This window comes from Schistocerca americana, chromosome 1 (genome assembly GCF_021461395.2).
Source record: "Schistocerca americana isolate TAMUIC-IGC-003095 chromosome 1, iqSchAmer2.1, whole genome shotgun sequence".
Lineage (NCBI taxonomy): Eukaryota > Metazoa > Arthropoda > Insecta > Orthoptera > Acrididae > Schistocerca > Schistocerca americana.
The window spans coordinates 203,856,718-203,883,887 of NC_060119.1; positions in this window are offsets into that span (position 1 = coordinate 203,856,718).

A 27,170-nucleotide genomic window follows, 5' to 3' on the forward strand; every position below is an offset into this window, starting at 1 on the left:
CCGCGAGTAATGAGTATAATGGTCAGGGGCACTATGAATAAAGTGCGGAACAATAAGTTGGGCATGTGGGTCTCACGGGAGGCGTTCCAGAGATAAGTCCCTTCAGTCGCACTCCCCTCTGTCTCCTCGGTTGCTCAGATGGATGCCTGCAGGGTATCTCAGCATGTTCTGTTACAGAGGCGCTTCCATCCTGTAATAAAAGAACTGAGTAAAGGAATCAACAGTCAACTTGAACGGGTGTCATTTGATGTCCGCCCGGACCAGGCGGAACGAACAATACCATTTTTTTTTAATGATGGATAGAGCGACTGCCATGTAAGCAGGAAGTTCCGGGTTCGAGTCCCGGTCGGGGCACACATTTTCAACTGTCCCCGTTGACTTATATCAACGCCTGTATGCAGGTAACGGTATTCATTTCATGGTTATTTTACTGCCTAGGAATCAAAATCCTTAACTTCATCGACTTCATGTCCATCAATCCTGATGTTAAGCTTCTAGCAGCTTTCATTTCTGCTACTTCTCATTATTTACGTCTTTCTTTGATTTACTCTCAGACCATATACTGTATCATTAGTTATTTTATTCCATTCAGCAGATCCTGTAATTATTCTTCACTTTCACTCAGTATTGCAATGACGTCAGCGAATCATATGATTGATATCCTTTCACCGTCCCGCTCCTGAACCTTACTTTTGTTTCCAACACTGCTTCGTCGATACGCAGATTGATCAGTAGGAGTGGAAGACTACGTCCCTTTCTTACCTGTTTTAATCCGAGCACTTCGTTCTTGGTCGTCCACTCTTATTATTCCCTCTTGGCTCTTATGTATGCTGTATATTATGCGTCTTTCCATATTGCTTACCCCTTTTTTCTCAGAATTCCGAATTTCATTTTACATTGTCAAATGCTTCCTCCAATTCGACAAACCCTACGACCGTGTCCTGATTTTTCTTTACTCTAAAGCCAAACTGATAGTCATCTAATACATAGTTCTCTTTTACCATTCTTCTGTATACCATTCTTGTCAGCAACTTGGATGCATGAGCTGATAACTGATTGTGCGATAATTCTCGAGTTGTTAGCTCTTGTCATCTTCGGAATTGTGTGGATGATGTATTCCTGAAAGTCAGATGGTATGTCGCCAGACTCATACATTCTACACACCAACGTGAATAGTCGTTTTGTTGCCACTCCCTCCAACGATTTTAGAAATTCTGATGGAATGTTATCTATCTCTCCTGCCTTATTTGATCTCAAGTCTTCCAAAGTTCTTTTAAATTCTGATTCTAACACGGGCCCCTATTTCTAAATCGACTCCTGTTTCTTCTTCTATCACATCAAACAAATCTTCCCCCATATAGAGGCTTTCCATGTATTCTTTCCACCTATCCGCTCTCTCGTCTGCATTTAACAGTGGAGTTCCCTTTGTACTCTTAATGTTATCACCCTTGCTTTTAATGTCAGCGAAGGTTGCTCTGACTTTGCTGTATGCTGAGTCTGTCCTACTGACAATCATTTCTTTTTCGATTTCTTCAAATTTTCCATGCAGTCATTTCGTCTTAGCTTCCCTGCACTTCCTATTTATTTCATTCCTCAGCGACTTGTATTTCTGTATTCCTGAGTCTCCCGGAACATTTTTGTACTTCCTTCTTTCATCGATTAATTGAAATATTTCATCTGTTGCCCATTGTTTCTTCGCAATTACCTTCTTTGTGCCTATATTTCCCTTCCCTACTTCTGTTACCGACATTTTATGGATATCTTTTCCTCTTAACTGTACTGCCTACTAACGAGGGAACCTCACCATCGCACCCCCCTCAGAATTAGTTAAAAGTTGGCACAGTGGATAGGCCTTGAAAACCTGAACACAGATCAATCGAGAAAACTGGAAGAAGCTGTGTGGAACTATCAAAAAAACAAGCAAAATATACAAACTGAGTAGTCCATGGGCAAGATATGCAACATCAAGGATAGTGAGAGTTCAGGAGCGCCGTGGTTCGGTTGTTAGCGTGAGCAGCTGCGGAACGAGAGGTCCTTGGTTCAAGTCTTCCCTCTAGTGAAAAGTTTAATTTTTTATTTTCAGACAATTATTATGAGTCCCCATCCGTCCGATGCGAGGTAACTGCGCCGTAGTATGGGAACGCTACACCTAAACAAACATCGAAACACACGACGTCAGTCGACTACAGCGTACGGAAGAAAGTGTATTCCTGCTAACGAGGCTCCCTGGCTGGCATTTGATTGTTCGCTACTTTGAACGAGAGTGCATTAAATACGTGAGACGTATTCCGTGCGCAATATGAATCCAGCAAATGTTTGCGGTTCCCATTAGAGAGGCACATCCTTTCGTCTACTAATCGCACGGTTTTGCGGTGCGGTCGCAAAACACAGACACTAAACTTATTACAGTGAACAGAGACGTCAATGAACGAACGGACAGATCATAACTTTGCGAAACTGAACTTTTCACTCGAGGGAAGACTTGAACCAAGGACCTCTCGTTCAGCAGCTGCTCACGCTAACCGCGGGACCACTGCGCTCCTGAGTTCGTACTGTCCTTGATGTTGCCTATCTTGCCCATGGACTACTCAGTTTGTATATTTTGATTATTTTTTCATAGTTCCACACAACATCTTCCTGTTTTCTCGATTGATCTGTGTTCAGTTTTTCAAGGCCTATCCACTGTGCCAACTTATAACTAAATCTGAGGGGGGGGGGTGCGATGAGGAGGTTTCCTTGTAAGCTATTCCTTATTGCTGTATCTAGAGCCTTAGAGAACTTCACCCGTAACTCGTTATTCCTCACTACCTTCGTATCCCACTTCTTTGCGTATTGATTCTTTCTGACTAATGTCTTAAACTTAAGCCTATTCTTCATCACTACCATGCTGTGATCTGAGTTTATTTTTTGCTCCTGGGTACGCCTTAAAATCCAGTAGTTGATTTCGGAATCTCTTTCTGACCATGATGTAATATAACTGAAATCTTCCCGTATTACTACTCTTTTTGTGATTCCTGAACAGAGTATTCGCTAGTACCAGCTGAAGTTTATTGCAGAACTCAATTAATCTATCTCCTCTCTCATTCCTTGTCCCAAGCCCATATTCTCCTGTTATCCTTTCTTTTACTCCTTCACCTACAATTGCATTCCAGTCCCACATGGCTCTTACATTTTCCTCTCCCTTTACGTACTGTATTACCATTTCAATATCCTCATACACTCTGTCTCTTCATCTTCAGCTTGCGACATCGGTATGTTTACCTGAACTAATGTTGTCGATGTTGGTTTGTTGTCGATTATGATAAGAATTACCCTATTACTGAACTGTTCATAGTAACGCACTCTGTGCCCTATCTCCCTATTCATAACGAATCTTACTACCGTTTTACCATTTACTGCTCCTGTTGATATTACCCCATACTCATCTGGCCAGAAATCCTTGTCTTCTTTCCACTTCACTTCAATGACCCCTATCATAACTAGCTTGAGTCTTTGCATTTCCCTTTTCAGATTTTCTAGTTTCTCTACCATGTTGAAGCTTCTGGCATTCCACGCCCAGACTCGAAGAATATTATTATTTCGTTGGGTGGGTCTGAGCACTATGGGACTTAACATCTGAGGTCATCAGTCCCCTAGAACTTAGAACTACTTAAACCTAACCAACCTAAGGACATCACACACATCCATGCCCGAGGCAGGATTCGAACCTGCGACCGTAGCAGTCGAGCGGTTCCAGACTGTAGCGCCTAGAACCACTCGGCCACTTAGGCCGGCTATTACTTCGTTGATTATTAAATGTTTTTCTCACAGTAACCTGCCCTTTGGCAGTCCCTTCCCAGAGATCCGAATGGGGGACCATTCCGGAATCTTTTGCAAAATGAGAGATCATGACAGTTCTTCAATTACAGCCCACATGTCTTATGGATACACGATATGTGTCTTTAGCACAGCGGTTTCCATTGCCTTCTGCATCCTCCTGCCGTTGATCATTGCCGATTCTTCCGCCTTTAGGGGCAGTTTCCAACCCTTAGGGCAACAGAGTGCCCTTAACCTCTGTCCGCTCCTCCGTCCTCTTTGACAAGGCCGTTGGCAGAATAAGGGTGACTTCTTACGCCGGATGCCTTCGGCCACCAGTGTTGATTATTAATGAAAATTTAAGCAGCAGCGGAATTCGACCCAGGGGCCGAAGACATTTTCGTTATGAACAAAGACGCTACCCGAAGACCAAGGATATCTTACAGATACTAAATACCGAGGACCTAACGGTGTTCAGAAGTGGTAGATAAAATTCGCTTGGTTTTGGCGTGTTTGTTGATGTTAGCTGTAATTTATCTTGAGTTAGTATAGGTAAAGCTTGCACTTGACAACCGGAAAAAATTAAATAACTAGTTCCTTCTACCGACTCCCCGACTCACGTCCTTGCCAGATAGGACTGACGGAGACCATCGAAAGCGTTGAAACAGCTTGTTTTGTATTATCGCGAGAAATGGAAGAGCATTTCACAAGTATGATAAGCGAACTGAGATGCCAATCCATTAGGCAATTGCGTTTCTCGCTACGGTGAGTTCATTACACTGAATTTCAGTCATCAAATTTCTCTTCTCTCCGACTCGCGAAAAGCAATTTAGGCTGGGTGTGTGGAGGGGAAATGGTGATGGCGGGGGAGTTTGTGAAGGCCTGTACTGCGGCGTCCTGCTCGGCGGTTACGGCGTGCGTTGTTCCAGACCTGGAGGTGCACTTCTCTACATCACCCTTAAACTGGAGCCGTGTATTTGTCGAAGGTCGCGTTACATGCACGATTTTATTTTCTTCGGCGTTTCCTCTTGCCGTCTCGGTCCGAACTTGAAAGGAATGGAGATTATTATTTGGGAATTTCTCTATCCATGCTTTATAACCGCCTAATTCGTATCTTTCACTTTTTGCTATTGAAAGAAAAATACCTCTGAGTCACAATTAGAACCTTGCTGCTTCGGAGAAACTGTAATATTTGTATGTATGATGTGCTGATTTCTTAAGACTGCACATGATCGGCTTTAATTAAATTTTCAATGCGTTTTGCTTACATAAAGAATCGAAGTGTGTTGTACTATATTTTAGTATTGTCCACAGACACAGTCTAAGGTGTGTCCTACGTCACTGTTCGATTGTACCCATTGATTCATTTACCTGCCTGCTTGCTGGTAGGAAAGATGCGCAAAGAAAGCTAGAAGCGTTTTTCACTTCTCCCGCTTTCTAAACTTCAGGTCATTGGAGGGCACCCCTCAGTGCTCTGAGCTGATGTTAGTATTCCATTTAACGAACATGACTTTATATATGCATTGTAGTAGAACACCCTTCGAGTTTATGCTGATAAGACAAAACATTATGACCACTGCCCACTGCGACGGTGGCTGCCACCTGGTGGAGATGCGGGCACGTGACGCGGTAACGAAAGTATGTAAGTGGAGCAGACACGAACGGTGAATCACCCTAGCGAAGGTGGGCTGCAAATGAGGAAATCCATTGAAATAAGCGACTTCAATAAAGGGCAGAATGTTGTTACGCAAAGGCTGTGAACGAGTACCTCCAAAACGGCGAAGCTGATCGAATGTTCACTTGCTGCCGTTGTGAGCATCTATGGAAAGAATAGGATAGTGATGGGAATGAGCGTTTGGCGTCATTGGCCGGGAGGCCCCTTGCGGGGCAGGTCCGGCCGCCTTGGTGCAGGTCTTATTACGTTCGACGCCACATTGGGCGACCTGAGCGCCTGATGGGGATGAAATGATAATGAAGACAACACCCAGTTTCTGGGCGGAGAAAATCCTCGACCCAGCCGGGAATCGAACCCGGGCCCGTAGGACGGCCATCCGTCCCGATGACCACTTAGCTATCGGGGCGGACAAGATAGTGATACTACCACTAGACACTAACTGGTTGGACGTCCACGACTCTTCACAGAACGTGAGGCTCGTCTGCTCTGTAAAGTAGGATAGATGGTGATCTGTGGCATCTCTGCCGTAAGAGCGCAATGTTGGTACACGCAGTAGTGATTCGGAGCACATTAGTTCATTGTTCCAAATGGAGCTTCGCAGAAGCGCCCCCCCCCCCCATCCCCCCACCCCTTCCGTACGTGTTCACCTGTTGACACAACGATATCTTCAATTACGATTGCAATTGGCACGGGACCATCGGGAATAGGCCGCAGAAGGCAATAATTTCATGAGAATTATGCTATTTATAGGTTTTATTCTCCTTAGAAACATGTCCCACAATTAGATTATTTGGTTTGTTTTTTGTTGGTTTTATGGAACAGTATTTTTATATTACAAATTTTTTTCTTGTTGTCAAATCTATGCCGGTTAATAACGTTAGGAGGCCCTTTCAGTTTTATTACTAATAATTTGCTGTTGTTAATCGCTAACACTTGTTATTTCAGTAATAAAGAAACGTTTGTATTTTTATCAAACGGTGAACACTCGAAGAAGCTGCAAGTATGCGCAGAACACGCTGGTTTAATTGATCAGTTGCTTGACCAACTCAGAGTGTGGCAGGTTGACGGGAGCGTTCTGATTTTAGATGATATGGCACGGGACAGTGAAGGAGCTACTTCGTCAATCACCCAGTTAGTGCAGATTAATGTTCGTGGAGGGTAGGTAACAGGAAATAGACCCGATGTCGAATCTTTCGCCAGGTTGGCTGATCCTGTTGTTCATTTGTTTCAGGGAACTGCCGAACTTACTGTCGAAAGGCTTGAGGAATTTGAATTTATCTTGTGGTTCAGTTTTCTTGTTTATTACACATCGAGTTATTCTCAATCTGTTGTATCCTTTAACCTGTGAATTGTTGAGAAGGGTATTCTTCGAGATTTTACAAGGGCAATTACCACTGCGTGATTTGAGAAAACGGACTATTCAGTTCAAATGAAATGAAATGTCGTGTGGCGAGAACCTCCCGGCGAGATAGACCTATCGCCTCATGCAAGTCTTTTGAGGTGACCCCACTTCGGCAACTTGAGTGTCGATGAGGATGAAACACCCAATCCCAAAGTGGAGAAAATCTCCAGTCCTGCCGGGAATCGAACCCGGGCTCCTAGCATTCAATTTAAATCAACCCGAGATATTAACAGTGAAATTGAGTGCAAACAGTTTTGAAACTTGCGTACCCTTGGCGAAATTCTGACAAGATATATTGAGGAGACTCGGAGGGCTGTCTTTGCCTTAGAACTCCCGGTTTAGGATGGGTGAAATTATTGAGAATGTAATGAAATTTATGAAACCTGACGATCATTTACGAGTAGCCTTTCCTTGAAAGCACACTACATTTGTGGACCTAGATAACTTGGTTTCCGACACTGAAGGTCTGAGATTTCCTGATGAACAGTGCGGGGAATTTATAGAGTTATCCTTTTCCCTAGGTAAACCAGAGAGAACCAGCAACACTTTTCCCTCCCCCCCCCCCTTCCCCCCCCCCCCGCCCCCCCCCCACTCCAAGAAAGCCTAAGCTGAAAGTAGTTTATTTCCGATGTGACAGTGAGGCCCAATTTATGAATAACTGTCCAACAAAGCATGGGCGACAGCTAAACAGCTGACGCCATCAGAAACAGGCAAGAGAGTGTACCTCAGTCCTGTAGAGGCACTGTGCTTATATTATGCCGGTAACAGGCCGCTATGTTGATGCTCAACTTAATAATAAATCTGTTGCTCGATTCTGGCAGCACTATCTCATCCTTGGATTGTAACTGATATCTTGAATTTACACCATATGTAAGCTCCCTCCTTTGCGTGATTCTTCTCAGAAATGTTAGTCAGTCAACGGGCAGATATTTCCTCTGGTAGGTGAGATGCTCAGGAAGCTTAGTATATTCGACTTTTTGTTGCCAATTGATTTAATTATAATTATGAATTTGTGTGTTAATCTTATTCTGGTATATGACAGACTAGCCCAGTTCTTCATTATGCTGATAGAGTTATATTTTTTAATTATTGTGAAAGGATAGCGTTATGATTTTTTCCAAGGTTTTCAATGAAAGTATATTGTTCAGCCTCAGCACTGGGATTTCTGAGTTAGTCTTCTAGGACCAGTTGAAGTTAGTCAACTTCTGGAGGTTCTGAGTTCTTTTCCTGATGTTCTTACTAATAACTTGGGGGCTACAAACAAAATTAAATTTATAAATCCGCGTAACGGATGAGATACCAGGGTAGTAACCTGTGTGTAGGCTTGCCCTTCTCCTACCCCCCCCCCCCCCACCCCACCCACCCACCCAAAATGAAAATGAAACTTTTGCGGGCGTTAGTGAACGGTACGCTTCGTGACAAAGTGAATTTGGATGCACTAGCTGTTAAGCTGATTGTGCGATAATTCTCGTACTTGTCAGCTCTGGCAGTGTTTGGTATTGTGTTGATGATATTTTTCCGAAAGTCAGATTGTAAATCGTCAGACTCATACATTCTACATACCAACGTAAATAGACGTTTTGTTGCTACTTCCCCCAATTATTTAAGCACTTATGATCGTATGTTATCTATCCCTTCTACCTCATTGCATCCTCCATAGCTCTTTTAAATTCGGATTTTAATATTGAACCCCCATCTAAATCGACACCTGTTTCATCTTCTACATCTGACAAATCTTCCCCCTTATAGAGGGTTTCAGTGTACTCTTTCCATCTATCCCCTCTCTCCTCGGCATTTAACAGTGGAGTTCCTGTTGCACTCTTGATGTTACCACACTTGCTTTTACTTTCATCGAAGGCTGTTTTGACTTTCCTGTATTTTGAGTTTGTCCTTCGGACAAACATTTCTTTTTCGATTTCTTCGCAACTGCTACTCAAAATGAAAATTCATGCCGGAGACAACCACCAGGCTGTTTCTAAGCCATTTCCTTGTAACTCCTCTAAGGTAAGCAGGAGAGCTTCTACGAAGTTTGGAAGCTAGGATAGGGATATTGGCGTAACTGGAGGTATGAGGGCCAGTTATACGTCTTGATTGAGTTATTGTTACGATCACTGCTGCTTAATAGCAAGATTCCAAGTTCGACTACCCGTGCGGTACATATTTCTAATCTAGCGGGATGTTTCTGTACACCGTACACTCCATTGATCAAGTCAAGTTTCATTCTGGGATAAACCCATAGGCTGTGACAAAGCCATTTCACCTCATTGTGCCTGATTCCTGGAGTTCTAGGCTAGCAACCCGTGCTTCCTGCACATTCATAAGAACTGTAGCCTCACGTGCTGTCACGAACACAACAAGGCTCATTGGCCCCGGTGAACATGCATTGGAGAATGAGGAATGTGTAATGGACAGTATGCCTGTCGAAAACCGCCGTTGAGGAATTCTATTTTGTGATAACGCACGTCCCCATACAGCACGTTTCGTAACGCAGAAGTTACGCCGACTCAAGTGTGAGACAACTCGAGCACATGCCCTACATTCCTGATCTTCTCACATGCGTTTATCACGCCTCCGGTGTCTTAAAAATGGCTTCGAAGGGTCGACTGTTCTGTCGGACGAGGATATGTGGCAGGCACGTAAGCATTTCTTTACGCAGCAGGACGCGGTGTTTCACCAAAGGGCTGTCTTCAACCTTTTGCATCGTTGGGAGCATTGCGTTAAGACTGACGGCGATTTTAAACATTAGCATAGCTATTCTTAACTGTACGGCCTTCCAAAGCAAACTTTTTCGTCGACCCTTATAGGTCGCGACAACGGCCTTGCCGCAGTAGAAACACCAGTTCCCGTCAGATCACCGAAGTTAAGCACTTTCGGCCGTGGCCGGTAATTGGATGGGGGGCCGTCTGGGCCACCATGCGCTGTTGCCATTTTTCGGGGTGCACTCAGTTTCGTGGTGCCAACTGAGAAGCTACTCGAACGAATAGTAGCGGCTCGGGTCAAAGAAAACAATCATAACGACCGGGAGAGCGGTGAGCTGGCCACACGCCCCTTCTATCCACATCCTCAGCTGAGGATGACACGGCGGTTGGATGGCCCCGATGGGCGACTTGTGGCCCGAAGACGGAGTGCTTATAGGTTGCGCTTGGATAGCTCAGTCATTAAACGCAAGGTTCCTACTTCGAGCTCTGGTCCGGCACACTATGCTCCACTGCCATAGAGTTTTAAGACCGGCGTGTTGTCAAATCACGACAAACTACGCACTGAAATTGGAACTGCTGGAGAGATGTACTTCCTTTGTTAAATAGAACTACAAACAGATTATTCTTTTCTTTTGTTTGGGTATATCAGAAAGTTGAATGTTTCTTTCAGCTCCAGACTCAAAACGCCTATCTCCTGTTTTATTGCGACAGTACTTAAGCGACCTGTAAAATAATTATTGCATTAGAAAGTTATGTATAATGCATTTCACTTACTCCTTATTGAACTGCATTCTTCGCGAAATCCATTGTTTCTGTAACCATGTGACAGCCTTTACTGAGTGAAAACGAGCTTTGTAGAAAGTTTCGTAGACGAATCATCGGTTAATGTAGGAAGAATTACTCGTAAGAATTCTAATATTTCCAGCAGCTGTGCCTGCTTCAGAAGTTTCTGCTCAAGATTCCCAATGCAATTCTGAGAAGTTAAGGGAAGTAATAAAATTCCAGACGCGTCCATCAATATTCAAGGCTTAAGCAAAACGCAGTCACGGAAAGCAGTAGCAGAAGCCGCCACACCTCCGTTGGATTTCGCAGAACGCTATTAATATTAATGTGAAAAAGTAGCTCCGTTCCGCTTTTAGAGGTATGGTCGCACATGGGAGTAAGTGCTGCTTGTCAAAGAAAATGTGTTCCGCGAAGAAGTGCAGACAAGAACAGTCCAAAGTCAAAAGACCGCGCTCTTGGTGAGTGAAAGCGCAAAATAACATGTGGAGTATCTTATTTCTGCATCTTTTTTATTTAAAAGCTTCTTAAATCCCCACAGTACGATGTTTCAGAGGAGGTAGGGGGAAGGAGGTGAGGGGGAGAGGAGAGGGGCGGGAGAGTCGTTAACCCGCTCATCCCCTTCTCTTTCCAACTGGCACTGCGTATTAAGTTTTACGAGGAGCTGAACGTTTTTACAGAGCTGACAGAAAGCTCACCGGATAAACCATTTTCCATCTGTTTAAAACAGCGCACGGGTTGTTCTGAGCAGCTACATATGGTGTAGAAAAGGTACTAAGCGGCCATGCAGCCTTCCCACGCTAAAATAAGTCATGTCAGTACAGCGTGTGCACGTGGCAATCTTTTCTAGGAAACAGCGCAGTAAGGTAGATTGACGTGGTAAGGTCACAACACGACAGAAACAAGCTTTATGTTTAGACCTGCTCGTCTTCATACTGTGAACTGACTCTTCTAAATTTATTTATTTATTCTTTTTGATTCATTAGTGTCCTGGCTGGTTTGATGCATTCCGCTACGAATGTCTCTCCAGTGTCTCAGGATAGCACGTGCAGCCTACGTCCTCAATTATTTGCTGGATGTATTCCAATCTCTGTTTACCTCTTCAGTTTTTCAAAAATGGTCCAAATGGCTCTGAGCACTATGGGACTTATCTAAGGTCATCAGTCCCCTAGAACTTAGAACTATTTAAACCTAACTAACCTAAGAACATCACACACACCCAGTGCCCGAGGCAGGATTCGAACCTACGACCGTAGCTGTCGCGCGGTTCCAGACTGAAGCGCCTAGAACCGCTCGTCTACACCGGCCGGCTCTACGGTTTTTACCCTCTACAGCCCCCTCTAATACCATCGAGGTTATTCCGTTGTCTTAAAAGATGACTTACCATCCTCTCTCTTCTTCGTGTTTTCCATATATTACTTTCCTCGTCGATCTCTGGAGAACCTCCTCGTTCCTTACTTTATCAGTCCACCTAATTTTCAACATTCTTCTGTAGCATCAAATGTCAAATGCTTCGATTCTCTTCTGTTCCAGTCCATGTTTCACTACCATACAATGCTCTGTTCCAAACTTACATTCTCAGAAAATCTTTCTCAGCTTATGGCCAATGTTTGATTCTAATAGTCTTCCCTTGGTTAGGAAAACTCGTCTTGCCAGCGCTAGTCTGCTTTCGATGTCCTCCTTGCTCTGACCATCATTGGTTATTTTCTACCTAGGTAGCAGAATCCCTTGACTTCATCTACTTTGTGATCACTAGTCCTGATGTTAAGTTTCTCCTGTTCTCATTTATGCTACCTCTCATTACTTTCATCTTTCTCAATTTACTCTCAATCCATAGTCTTCACTCAGTAGACTCATTCCATTCAACAGATCATGTAATTCTTCTTCAGTTTCACTGAAGATATCCACGTCATCAGGGAAGGTTGGAACTTTAATAGTGGCGACTATTTATTTACAGCTCGTACAAAATAGATACGTGTCTCAAAGTGTTACTGACCTTCAGAGTAGTCACCAGGATTGTGTATAAACTGTTGCTAGCGATGTGGAAGTCGTACGATACTCTTAGCAGTGCCAGTTGTGTTGACAGTTCGAGCGACGCGGTCTTTTGCCTGACGCATTTGTAGCAGTTCTGAAGCGAATGCCGTGAAGAGTTTCCTTCAGTTTATATATCGAGTTGAACTTACCAGGGCTTAAGTCAGGGGAGTGCAGTAGGTGATATAGCACTTAGCAGCCCCATCAGTCAAACAGATCAGTAAAAAATGATGGTCTGGTCCTGCAGAATTTGTTATCACTTCTGTCTCTATGCTGTTCATTTTTGGAACACAACCTACGACCAGTTATTCTAATACCACTCTCGAAGCCTTCATTCTTTTCCGCTATGGCTTTTGTGATCTATAGATTGAACAGTAGGGTCGAAGGACGGCATCCCTACCTTAAACCATTTTCATTCCAAGCACTTCGTTCTAGGTCTTCTAGTCTTATTATTCGCTCTTGGTTTTTGTGCACATTATACTTAGCAGTCGTTTTCTCACAATTTCGAACAACTTGCACCATTTTGCATTGTGGAATGCTTCTGCCAGGCCGACAAATCCTGTGAACATATCTCGATTTTTCATCAGTCTTGCTTCCATTATCAAACGCAAAGTCAGAACTGCCTCTCTGGTGGATCGTCGTCTAAGGTGCTCAGTTTTGCTTTTCATTCTTCTGTCAACTGAGCAACCCAACTTTAGGTTTGTGAAAGCGGAGTGTACAACGGGTTTTAAAATGAAGGTGTACCTAACCGATAGAAAGAATTTTCCAGTAACAGCCCGACAGGAACTTCTGTAGGCAGCCAATGGAGGTGCATTTGAACCAGTTTCCCAACAACCACGCAAGAGGCTTTAGTTCACAGCGATACACAAAGCTGAACGCCTTCAGTGGACCAGACGACGCAGAAGCTGGTCAGAAACTGCCTGGAGACGCGATGTGTGGTCTCACTAGTCGCAGTTTTGCCTCTTTTAAGATTGTACAAGGCGTCGAGCATGGCGATGATCGAATAGGGCGTTTAAGCTCGGAAATGTGGTGGATGCAGTTCAGGTTGCAAGAGGCTGTGTAATGTTTTGGAGGTGTTTTACAGCACGACTTGCACGCACTCAGATAGGTTACTGTGAACACTAATAAGAGTGTATGTTTTGAAAGAAGTCAATCTCTGCCACCCTCAATCAGATTATTATCTGTAATGATTAATGCTGCTTCATTACAATCAGTAGGCTGATTTTCTGACTTTTGCATATCATATAGTTAATCCTGCGCAGTAAGTGCGTTTATTGATATTTATTTCCTTTTATTGCTTAGCAGCACCTTATGTCACTCCTAATCACTGTTAGCTTTGTGAGAAGTAAATGTGTGGTTCACTGGGAGTGTATCTGCGGTTGTGGGCTCGGTATAGCTATCTTGGTTTCATCGCAGAAGCTTGGGAACACCCGTTTAATTCTTAGCTTTTCAAAGTAGCCTTATGTTGTGCTCCGGCTGGTGAAAATATTTATGCAGCTGTTTCCAAAAAGTTTTACTTGTTGTTGGTGGGGCGGACCAACGCTCGAACAGTGGGAAATTCCATGGTGTGTTTGTTCAAATTATGGTGAACTGGTGGGATGATTCAGCAACTGCCACTGTTAACATAATCCAGATTGGACAGGGTGTACGGAGCCGCGATGTTGTTCCTACACGATTGGCTGGACTCCGCTCCTCCCCCTCCTCCCTAAGGAATGAGGGCCCAGGTCACACCACCGGGAAGTGTAAGAAAACTTCGAAGTTAGTTGAACGGCGCCTGCTGCTGTCGTGAGCCGCAGGTGCTGCTTTCGAGCTCAGTTCAAAGTTGAACTTTTCATCAGTCGTGCGCTCACGCTGCACTTTGAGCACACTTAAGATAAAATATTTCGGTTGGCATTCGGAGAAGATGTTCCATTTAAAAATTGAAGCAGTACATACAGTGACTAAAATCATCTATCAACTGAACTGCGTAGCTGAATTGTACGCGTGCCAACTTTATCGGTCCTTTTTGAAATGGCAACTTACTTTCTTTTTTCTGCCCACATTACGACCACTTCATTGTGCTCTACCCATTTTCTTGAGCAAAAGGAATGGTCGCAAGGCAGATTTGATGGAAACCACACATGATTTGTTGCAGTTATTAAGTTTTGGGCCGGCCAGAGTGGCCGAGTGGTTCTAGGCGCTACTGTCTGGAACCGCGCAGGTTCGAATCCTGCCTCGGGCATGAATGTGTGTGACGTCCTTAGGTTAGTTGGGTTTAAGTAGTTCTAAGTTCTAGGGGAGCGATGACCTCAGACGTTAAGTCCCATAGTGCTCAGAGCCATTTGAACCACTAAGTTTTGGTTTGTTTGGTGAACTTATCTTCCAGTGACTTGCTTTTTCCCAGCAGTACTAATGTGATTAGCGTAGCAACCGTGCTCCACCTTTGCTGTGACAGATCATTTGCTGACACAATAATGCCTAGAGAGTTTGTTAAAATATGAACCTCGTAATGAACCGTAATGTTTTTGTAACGATTCTGAGTTGTTACATGAGTACAAAATTCGAGTAACCTCGGTTTGAATGAATGTAGTCTTTCTTGGAGAATAGTTCGTTACACTTTCCCCATTCCTCAGCTTCTTTTCGTTCCCTGTGATTGCTGTCAATAACTCCCTGTTTGGGAAGTGTTTTTTTTTTTTTTTTTTTTTAATTTTTGCTGAGTGATGGAAATTATTCCCCAGTCAGTCGTGAATTCGCAATAGTCAAAGTGAAATGCACGTTACTGGTTAACCTATGAGTCACATTTATTTAAATTCTCTTAATGACTTGAGAGTCATGAGTCGTGCTTGTGTAGCTCAGTCGGTAAAGCACTTGCCCGCGAAAGGCAAAGTTCTCGAGTTCCAGTCTCGGTCTGGCACACAGTTTTAATCTGCCATTAAGTTCCATATATACTGAAGTGCCAAATACCGGCCGCTGTGGCCGAGCGGTTCTATGCGCTTCAGTCCGGAACGGTGCTGCTGCTGCGGTCGCAGGTTCCAATCCTGCCTCGGGCATGGGTGTGTGTGATGTCCTTAGATTAGTTAGGCTTAAGTAGTTCTGAGTTCTAGAGGACTGATGACCTCAGATGTTAAGTCCCATAGTGCTTAAAGCCATTTGATTTGAAGCGCCAAAGAAAGTGGTATAGGCATGCGTATTCTAACAGATATAAGACGACATGTGTTTGGCGCAGTTGCAAGATTAGTTACTGCGGCTACAAGGGCAAGTTATCAATATTTAAGTGAGTTTCAACATGTTGTTATAGTCGGCGCATGAGCGATGGTACATAGCAGGAATCCGCTAAAACATCAGATTTTTGACATCGCTGCGTGAGGAAAAAGATCCTGCAAGAACGAGACCAACAACGACTGAGGACAATCGTTCAACGCGACAGAAGTGCAACCCTACCGCAAACTGCTACTGATTTCAATACTGGCCCATCAGCAAGTGTCAGCGTTCGAACCATTGAACGAAACATCATCGATATGGGCTTTCGGAGCCCGAGACCCACTCGCGTACCCCTGGTAACTGCACAACACAAAGCTATACGCCTCACCTGGGACCGTCAACACCGACATTGGACTATTGATGACTGGAAACATGTTGACAGGTCGGACGAGTCTCGTTTCAAATTGTACCGAGCTTATGGATGTGTATTAGAGTGGCGATAACACGATGAATCCATAGACGATGCATAACAGCAAGAGACTCGTCGAGCTGGCGAAGGCTCTGTAATGGTGTGGGGCGTGCGCAGTTGAAGTGATACGGGACCTCTGACACTCTGACAGGTGACACGTAAGCTCCTGTCTGATCAACTGCATCCATTCATGTCCACTGTGCATTCCGGCAGACTTGGGCAACTCCAGCAGGACAATACGACACCCCACACGACCATAATTACTATATAGTGGCTACAGGAACACTCTTCTGTGTTTAAACACTTCCGCTGGCCATCAAATTCCCCAGATATGAACATGTCTGGAATGCCCTACAACGTGCTGTTCGGAAGAGATGCCCACCTCCTTGTACTCTTACGGACTTATGGTCAGCCCTGCAGGATTCATGGCGTCAGTTGCCTCCAGCTCGACTTCAGACGTTAGTCGAGTCTATGCCCCGTCGTGTTGCGGCTCTTCTGCGTGCTCACAATCCGCATTCAGATAGGCGGATTTAAAACAATTAGAAAAGTTTTTCACCGATAGCACATTTAATTAGATGAAGCCACCAAAAACATAGTAATTTAGAGACAACCTATCAGCATGTCGATTGATAACGACAGACTGGTGGTGGTAGTTAGTGTTTAACGTCCCGTCGACAACGAGGTCAATAGAGACGGAGCGCAAGCTCGCGTTAGGGAAGGATTGGGAAGGAAATCGGCCGTGCTCTTTCAAAGGAACCATCCCGGCATTTGCCTGAAACGATTTAGGGAAATCACGGAAAACCTAAATCAGGATGGCCGGAGACGGGATTGAACCGTCGTCCTCCCGAATGCGAGTCCAGTGTGCTAACCACTGCGCCACCTCGCTCGGTGTTAACGACAGACTACCAGGGAAAGACAAAATTAGAGTGACCTCACTGTTGTACAAAAACTGGAAAATATTTTTCTTTGTTGTGTTCTGTTTCAGCAACAGGCCATTTGAGTATCACTGTTCATCGACAAATTTCAACTATGTGTTATAGATAAGAACTGTTATTGTATACAAAGACATTTAAAGGAAAAACATATGCACAGGAGAATGGCTCTTTATAACCATTAATGGAAATATATTGCACCTCCAAGAAGTGACATTTTATCGTCTCCTTAAAGCTTGAAACTATTTTATTACTCGAATAGATTTCAAGGCCCCGATAAAAAAATGAGTTCCTTCAGCAATTTGAATTTCATTAGAAGATAACTTGATGCTACAAATCTCAGCAGAAAATGCATAGGATATGCTCGTTGAACAAACACATCGTTGCTTTCCTTTTTTTTTAAAAAAAAAGACACTTACAGGCAGAAAAAGAGAAAAGGCATTTAAAAAGGTTACATGTAGCTTAGTAAAGCATCATATAAATCATTTCTTAAGAATCGTCAAATAGTGAAACTGCGGCAAGTGGGGACTGAGGATAAGAAGTTTGTTTTCTTTTTCGGTTCTTACGGAAACGCTTTAAATCAGGCATTTACTGACCCAGGCTACACTTCAGAGTGGGTAAATGTTAATGCTAAGCTACTTTCCAGTAGTGTTAGTCATTATTTTCAGATATGAGGCTGGTAAAATAGATTGCAGTTTCTTGTACAAGGATTAAGTAAATTTGACAAATTTCTTCATTAAATAGTGACAAATTGAAATCATGAGTTTCTTCTGTGAGGTGTTGATATCTTTAATGAGTAGGTGGCGACAGTTGAATTCAAAAATATTTGACCAAAAGTAATGTAAAGTACACTCGATGTCTTCTGGTCTCTGGACGACAGTAGACGAATTTAGAAAAATTTTACTGATTGTAAATCAATGTATACTCCTTACTTTCAGATGGACAGGCAACGGTAGACGAATTTTACTGAAAACAAAGTAAAGTAGGCTCGTTGACTTAGGATGGGCAAGCGACAGTAGATGGATTTAGAAAGCAAAGTAGGCTTGCTACCTTCATATACTCCCCTGTGATTTCGACGTTGGCTAGGTGCCATCACTGGGTGGCAGCAGTCTTCGTAGACAGCTGGAGACTGAGTACAGACACCAGGACAGGTGGGGTTGGTGCCATCCTTCGTTTCCAGCGGCTACGCTTGTTAAGAAACAAGCTGAGAATGTATCGTATACGCTGGAAGGCGAAAAACTGTCATTATTTAGATCCCTGATCAAATCGCCTACTGTCGTTAAACAGAATTTCCAGTTAGTTAACGCGGTCACGATTGCAACCATAGGGACTTGTGTTATTTACTAGAATTACATTGGTACTGATATTTGTTTGCTTGTTTAACAAAGCAATAACACTACAAGGAAATAGATTTATTTTGCTCCTACTGGTGTATATGGTTTAGTGTTTCCATAGATGTACTGAATACTTTGTCACAAGCACTGCAAGAGTATTCTTTCATGGTAGATAGGTATAACCTACGAGCGGGAATGCAACATAGCGCCGTGGTGCATGTGCTTTCCAAAATATCTGTATTACTGGTGTCCTAATATTCATTGGTGTCCGTGTTTTCGTCGACATCATCATTCCTCTTCACGCTACTCATAGCTGAGTAGAGGTGAGTACCCTTTTACTGTGAACATTCATATTTTTCACCGACACTATGTTTTCACATTGCTAAGTCAGTTTCTTCCATACAGCGTTCTAGCATATCTATTTCGTTCATCGAAACGTCACTTTGAAGTACTGTGCCCCGACGCCTGCGCTATCGTCGTTTTCTTCATGACTGTGTGTCCAATTGTTAAACATACCGGTCAGACATACACTCCTTTGCCTGGTACTCTAAATAACAGAAATAATTACTCTGAAAGAGTTAAGACATCAAGCTTTCCAAACCCGTACGTGACGTTATGTGAGGTAATTAACCTTTCAGAATGAGAGGCAAAATATCAAATCACAAATGACACAAATGGCATAAGAGATATGCCCAATTACTTCGCGTGCTCTAACTTTTACAAAGACAATCCAAGTCTCATTTCACCTTTAGATACCATTACAGCATGAGTACAAAAAAACTGAAACAACGTTACAAGAAGGATACACAACATTACTTAATTCTAAAGTAGATAAGTAAAATGTGTGGTGACCTGCCATCTCAGTACTCATTTCCTCTGGCTTGTTACTTAAACCAAGAAACGTTACTGCACGTAATTTTCGTACAGTCATTTCAATGTACACATAATAGTCTGCTATCGGCATAATATTTTCAGTTCTAATTAGTCCTTAGGACTGTGCTTTTGTATAACCAATAGATTAAGATACTTCCCAGCGCAAGGGTTTTAAATTTTCTCCCATGTTCAGGCTTCTGCTGATCAAATGTTTTCCATTTTAAGTAATAAGATAAATCTAAATTCTAAATCGGTATCTGCAAGACAGAGAGATTAGTAAAACCACCTCTTGATGGCAAACTATCTACGTGCGTTTTTCATTATTAAGTTAAATAAGGTCATGTCTTGGACTCTGCTGTCATAGTAACAATCAGTCAGCCTTCCAGAATAAACAGGAAGTCTTCATGTCAACATACGGTATTTTAAAACATATTATGAGATAGGTTTGGTTTGAAAAGTTATTACGGGAAAGAAATTTATACTGTATACGCGACCTCATACCACTTCCAGTTTACTGGAGGAAACATGAACAAACGACAGTAATAACTGCTCCGGTTCAACCGTCTGATGTTCGCTAAGGCGCCCAGATACCCGCGCCTTGGCGTAAATCTTCTTGGTATCTGGCAAATCACTTTCTACATTCGTTGACACAGACTCGTCACATTTATAGTCAACAAGGTTACCGTTTGCCCACGTCACCTTACTGGCTACCAATTTTCATTGAAGAGTCCAGCAGAATACTTCACGACGCGCTTGAGTATGAATTAAATTTAAAACTACAATATTTCTTCCTCCCCAATATTCAGTAGGCAAGTTCAACTTTAGAGGTCGACTCTTGCATCCCCCGGCTGTAGGAATTCTGTGTACAGTAAGCGTAGCACAGATAACCATTTCACAATAAAAATAACCTACGCTCAGCGACTCCGATCTCAAGCTTTAACTCGATCTGTGCCTGCTTCTCTATCCTCTGTTACGACACAACAAAATTTTGTGTCGGCAGTGACGGAATCTTGTCTCACAAATTGTTTTGGAAAAGTGACACGCAAGACATTCATTTTTCCTCCTGTGTCTATAACTACCGTCGTTGGTATTCCACCCACAATAGCATGAACTGCAGCGTGAACCAGGTCTTCAAACTGTTCCGTACGTGATTTCGGATCATCACACACTTCGTCACATATATCTTTCGCGTGGTCATAACGTAGCATACGTGTTGCTGGGTTACAATGTTTGTACCAATACCATTCCGCGGTCGATACTCATTAGTAGGATAAGATCACCTCTAACATGTTGACTAATAAGAGGTTCGGGGCCGTTCTTCTGTGACCTCAACCACTCTTTTAGGTTTGGAATGTTGTTGTGACGAATCAGCTGGTGGTTCAGTATAATTTACTAACCTATTGCGTTTTTCCTATACACTTATCAAAATACTTTCAGAGACTACCCTGATTCGGATTGTAGTAATCTGGATTTAACAATTGACGTCGGAAGTGAGCTTTTACATGCTCTGAACAATACTTCAAGGAAAGCCTGTTCAATCTGATCAAATGTTGAACAGCTTTCAAAGTAGCTGCGACCTACGGCGCGGATTCCACTTACATGTACATATGAGACTGCAATAGGTATTTTCTGCCTCTCACTCCAGGTTTTACGTAGGATCCCCTTAAACATGAATGAAAAAGACAGGATGTGGGTATTATTTCTCCTACATGTAAATCTGGAACTGCCAGTGTTAGAGCAAACATTCCTCTAAAAGCACGGTTGTTCACATCGGTGTTGCCGCGATCGAATCATAGGGGCTACTATGTTCTGTATAACGAGAAACAGACTAATTATAATGACTTGTGTCACCACCCTTTTCAGCCGGTCGGAGTGGCCGAGCGGTTCTAGGCGCTACAGTCTGGAACCGCTACGGTCGTAGGTTCGAATCCTGCCTCGGGCACGGATGTGTGTGATGTCCTTAGGTTAGTTAGGTTTAAGTAGTTCTAAGTTCTAGGGGACTGATGACCACTGCAGTTAAGTCCCATAGTGCTCAGAGCCATTTGAACCATTTTGACCACCCTTTTCGTTCGCGTGTGCCGGTGCTGACATTGTTTCATGTCGTGAGCTTTTCATCACCTCTTGTTCATGTTTCAGGTCAGAGGCCAGTGTATTAACAATCTCACGCCTCAGCTGAGTCACGAGTTCTGTCTTGTCTGAGCGAGCTCATTTCTTTTTGTCTCGCCAGAGGACCCACAAGATTCAGATAGGACCTCAGCGCCAACGGATCGTACTGCAAGACGGATTTTTTTTCCCGATTTATCAAGAAATCTTTACTTTTCTGGAGTCCATTCATCAGACATTTTGTTGAACTGTTTACTTTGAGCAGACAGGGTTTGGTATTTTCTCTGTTCTTGCTCGAGAGACAAACTGTTAACTTGTGGTACCAGTTTTGACATATTACGTTCCATTATAGTCTGAGTACTTTTTAATTCCGTAACATCCTCAAACAACTGGGCTCTTACATCCGGTATTTCTCTGTGTGCTGTTGTAAGACCAGATATTTCATTTTTCATTGAAACTAAAGTCGTATTATATCGTCAAACCGATTGTCCATCCTAATGGATTGTGCTTTCAACCTATCACCGATTCCAGTGGATTGTTCCCTTGCAATGCGAGAAAAATTTTCATTCATTTCATCGGACTGTTCTTTGGGCATATGATCCAACTTAGAAGACTGTTCCTTCAGTATATTACCGAATTTATTGATTAATTCGGTATCACAAGAAGTTAATCCTACAACTATGCTTTCAGCAATTTTATTTGCTACCTCATTCTGTAATTTGGTTTCACGTGAAGCATTAGCTCAGTCCATTTTTCAAAGAGCCATCGAACGATGTAAGAGGTTGTATACTCGGCGTAACTTCCCTGCAAAGTTAGCCTCATCGAACCAATCACTTGCATCAGCAACTGCGGATTCTGAAGTAGCAACACTAGCGTCTGCTTTTTCCGTAGTCAGATCGACGGTGTTGCCGGCGTAGACATGCACCTATTTTCCTGTATCGGGTTCCAATCTCATTTTTTATGATTTGTCGAAATTGCAGATAATAAAGTGTATCACTCAAAAATCATCAGTGAGCCAAGAGTTATTTAAGAAAGACTGAAGGAAGTTGTCGAAAATGTGAAGGCCTGCTAGCTATGCTGGCGTCCATTACTTTTTCCTTGCAATGTTGCGTCACGTCGTATAAAATGTCCCTCGTCCAAAAAGATAATACCGTATTTAAAGCATTGTAGGACTGATTGACCTTCTCCTCTGGTTTGCAAAATTAGTACGCGCAGTAGGTATTCGGATGAAATACATGAAACAGAAAATGATAATCACATAATGCGCATACAATTATTTTTTCAACTGGACCCAAGTTGGGCGCCAAACGAACGCGTTGCATCTTACTTTTTAGTTCACTTTTACGTTACCTACTTAATTTAGCAGCAGTACAACACATCACTGTAAGGTGGTAAACCACCTATTTATTAAACAGGGGCCGGTATCTGACATGGGCAACGAATAATAGCAACATTTATCGGAAAGGAACCACCGAATGATTCCCGTATCTCTTGTATGAAATGAGAGCAAGATACATTAAAATGATCGGCCTTTAATCTCAGAGTCGTTGAGTGTTATGAGCAAAGACAAATCAATGATTAAACGAAAAATGCTTTCGGTCCGGTCATTACGTCTCTTCAGAATAATAAACAGACTTCGCTGCGTCCGAACTCTAACAAATTATGCAATAGCAAAAAAAAAAAAAAAAAAAAAAAAAGTAATTATTCACACAGAGAGTAGGCAGGTTTGTTTAAGATTGTTACAAATATTCTTCACAGATGCCACATTTAATTACTTTAAGCCGCTAAACAGCAAATCTGCTCGCTATGACGAACTATTATAGAAAGACAAAGTGTGTGGGCTCGCGCTATTATACAAAAAGAACAGAAAATTTTCCCCTTCTCTGTTCTGTTTCAGCAACAGGCCATTTCAATATCGCTGATCATCGATAAATTTCCCCTACTGTATCAAATAATACAATTGTACGCATCAATATAAAGAAAAAAACATATGCACAGGAGACTGGCTCTTTATAAGCACGATGGAAAATATGTTTTTCGTCAAAAATGTAACACATTAGACAGCACCAACACATAAACTAAATATTGAAAAGAGAAATAGCAACGGAATGATTTAGTTTCAGAGTTCTCCGTGGCCAGATCCTACGAACATCTCTTCATTTTGCTTTAGTCTTGCTATCATTATTAATCGCAAAGTCAGGATTGTCTCCTTTGTGCCTTTCCCCTTCCCTTAGCCAAACCGAACGACATATAGTACATCCTCAGTTTTCTTTTGCATTCTTCAGTATATTATCCTGTATAAATGTCAGTAGTGGCATATTGCTACTCCGATCCTCTTAATAGCCCAGAAATCATTTCCAAGATTCTCTCAAGAAATGTTCAATTTACTAATGTAGGATCTCCCCCACCTACACAAGAAGGAATAAAGAGGCATATTCTTAGACTCAAAAACTACATACAGAAAATAAGATCAAAACTTTACAAACACATCCGGAGACTCCAGGAACAAGACACTACTAACACAATTTTCCAACAGGAACGACTGCAGACTCGAAAAGTGTTTCCTAGCTTCAACAAATCAAAAAAGATTTAGAAAGAGTCCAATAAAAGTTCTCGAAATTCTGAGGCAGCAGCTCGTACAGTCAAGATAATGACATACGAGAAGTACAGTGAGGAAAGGCAACTGTGACGAAAGCCGGCCGAGGTGGCCGAGCGCTTCTAGGCGCTGTAGTCTGGAACCGCAAGACCGCTATGGTCGCAGGTTCGAATCCCGCCTCGGGCTTGGACGTGTGTGATGTCCTTAGATTAGTTAAGTTTAAGCAGTTCTAGGTTCTTGGGGACTGATGACCTTAGAAGTTAAGTCCCATAGTGCTCAGAGCCAACTGTGACGAAAACTGGAACACGGTAGAGAGAAGCAAAAAAATAAAAAACTGTCTCGAGGACAATAATATGAGAGCGTGGTAATTCATGAGTCTTTATTATAAATCTTTCCGTGATTCAGTGAGCCGTAATAGCTCTTGCTAATAATAAAAATATAAATCAATAAATTAGAAAAATATTACTGTTGTACGAGTACGTAGTGTGTAGAATATATGAGTCTGGCAATATACCATCTGACTTTGGGAAAAGCATCATCCACACAATTCCGAAGACGGCAAGAGCTGACAAGTGCGAGAATTATCGCACAATCAGCTTAACAGCTCATGCATCGAAGCTGCTTACAAGAAGCTTACAAGAATAATATACAGAAGAATGGAAAAGAAAATTGAGAATGCGCTAGGTGACGATCAGTTTGGCTTTAGGAAAAGTAAAGGGACGAGAGAGGCAATTCTGACGTTACGGCTAATAATGGAAGCAAGGCTAAAGAAAAATCTAGACACTTTCATAGGATTTGTCGACCTGGAAAAAGCGTTCGACAACATAAAATGGTGCAAGCTGTTCGAGATTCTGAAAAAAGTAGGGGTAAGCTATTGGGAGAGACGGGTCATATACAATATGTACAACAACCAATAGGGAATAATATGAGTGGACGATCAAGAACGAAGTGCTCGTATTAAGAAGGGTGTAAGAAAAGGCTGTAGCCTTTCGCCCCTACTCTTCAATCTGTACATCGAGGAAGCAATGATGGAAATAAAAGAAAGGTTCAGGAGTGGAATTAAAATACAAGGTGAAAGGATATCAATGATACGATTCGCTGATGACATTGATTTTGCGATAATAAACAAAAATATACGACCAATGCTGTCTCTCCTTCCAAGTATACCCAAGATATTATTATTGTTGTTATTAGGTCGGCCGATTTGGCCGACCGGTTCTAGGCGCTACAGTCTGGAACCGCGCGACCGCTACGGTCGCAGATTCGAAAAATGGTTCAAATGGCTCTGAGCACTATGGGACTCAACTGCTGGGGTCATTAGTCCCCTAGAACTTAGAACTAGTTAAACCTAACTAACCTAAGGACATCACAAACATTCATGCCCGAGGCAGGATTCGAACCTTCGACCGTAGCGGTCTTGCGGTTCCAGACTGAAGCGCCTTTAACCGCACGGCCACTTCGGCCGGCTCGCAGGTTCGAATCCTGCCTCGGGCATGGATGTGTGTGATGTCCTTAGGTTAGTTAGGTTTAAGTAGTTCTAAGTTCTAGGGGACTGATGACCACAGCAGTTGAGTCCCATAGTGCTCAGAGCCATTTGAACCATTTTTTAGCCAATAAGAGTGGACGATCAAGAACGAAGTGCTCGTATTAAGAAGGGTGTAAAACAAGGCTGTAGCCTTTCGCCCCTACTCTTCGATCTGTACATCGAGGAAGCAGTGGTGGAAATAAAAGAAAGGTTCAGGAGTGGAATTAAAACACAAGGTGAAAGAATATCAATGATACGATTCGCTGATGACATTGATATCCTGAGTGAAAGTGAACAAGAATTAAATGATCTGCTGAACGGAATGAACTGTCTAATGAGTACACAGTATGGTTTGAGAGTAAATCGGAGAAAGACGTAGGAATTGAGAAGTAGTAGAAATGAGAACAGCGAGAAGCGTAACATCAGAATTGATGGTCACGAAGTCAATGAAGTTAAGGAATTCTGCTACCTAGGCAGTAAAATAACCAATGACGGACGGAGCAAGGAGGACATCAAAAGCAGACTCGCTATGGCAAAAAAGGCATTTCCGGCCAAGAGAAGTCTACTAATATCAAATACCGGCCTTAATTTGAGGAATAAATTTCTGAGGATGTACGTCTGGAGTACAGCATTGTATGGTAGTGAAACATGGACTGTGGGAAAACCGGAACAGAAGAGAATCGAAGCATTTGAGATGTGGTGCTATAGACGAATGTTGAAAATTAGGTGGACTGATAAGGTAAGGAATGAGGAGGTTCTACGCAAAATCGGAGAGGAAAGGAATGTGTGGAAAACACTGATAAGGAGAAGGGACAGGATGATAGGACATCTGCTAAGACATGAGGGAATGACTTCCATGGTACTAGAGGGAGCTGTAGAGGGCAAAAACTGTAGAGGAAGACAGAGATTGGAATACGTCAAGCAAATAATTAAGGACGTAGGTTGCAAGTGCTACTCTGAGATGAAGAGGTTAGCACAGGAAAGGAATTCGTGGCGGGCCGCATGAAACCAGTCAGTAGACTGATGACAAAAAAAAACGAGTACGTTGTCAGTCAGAACCATTTGTTGAGTTTCATCGGAAACGACTGAGCACGGCACGAAGGATCCTTACACCAGGCATCTTCTTCGCCTGTTGTTGTGGGATCGTGTTTTGTAAATGGGAACCTCTAACTTCACGAAGAGAAAAAGCTTACCCCAAAGATAAAGGAGCAAAACCTATAACATAAGCGACCTGTTACAGAAAAGATAAAATAATCGTGGGAAACTGCACGATGTTCATCCAGTTTCGCAAAATAACTGAACGATGAGAAATAACTAAGCACAGAAAATTTTAAATGACTTTAAAGAATGAATTTCTCTGAATGTCGAAAGCACTTTGCTTGAGATTCTGTTACTTTGCTGCATAAAATTTTACAGTTCCGTCGGCAGTGAAGTGGGTCGTAAAATCACAGTCGCTGCCCGCGCACCTCCGGCGAGCACAGAGTCTGAATACCAACGAACCGCGAGCGTGAAATTCCTCTGCAAAGCTCGACGAAATTCTCGGAGCTCCACTATCGTTCACACATCAGCAGAGGTAAGCTGCAACAACACAATTTGCCTTGAGTGCTGTGCCTCCTGAAAGTCATGAAAATATTTGTGTCGCATTGCTTCACAATTCTGTCATGTTTTTTTTTTTTTTTGGATACTCGATACTCGTTGATAATATATCTTCACGCCTGCAGATGGTTGTATTAAGTTGGTACTCGACGAAGCGGAAAGAAAAGAACAAATAAATAG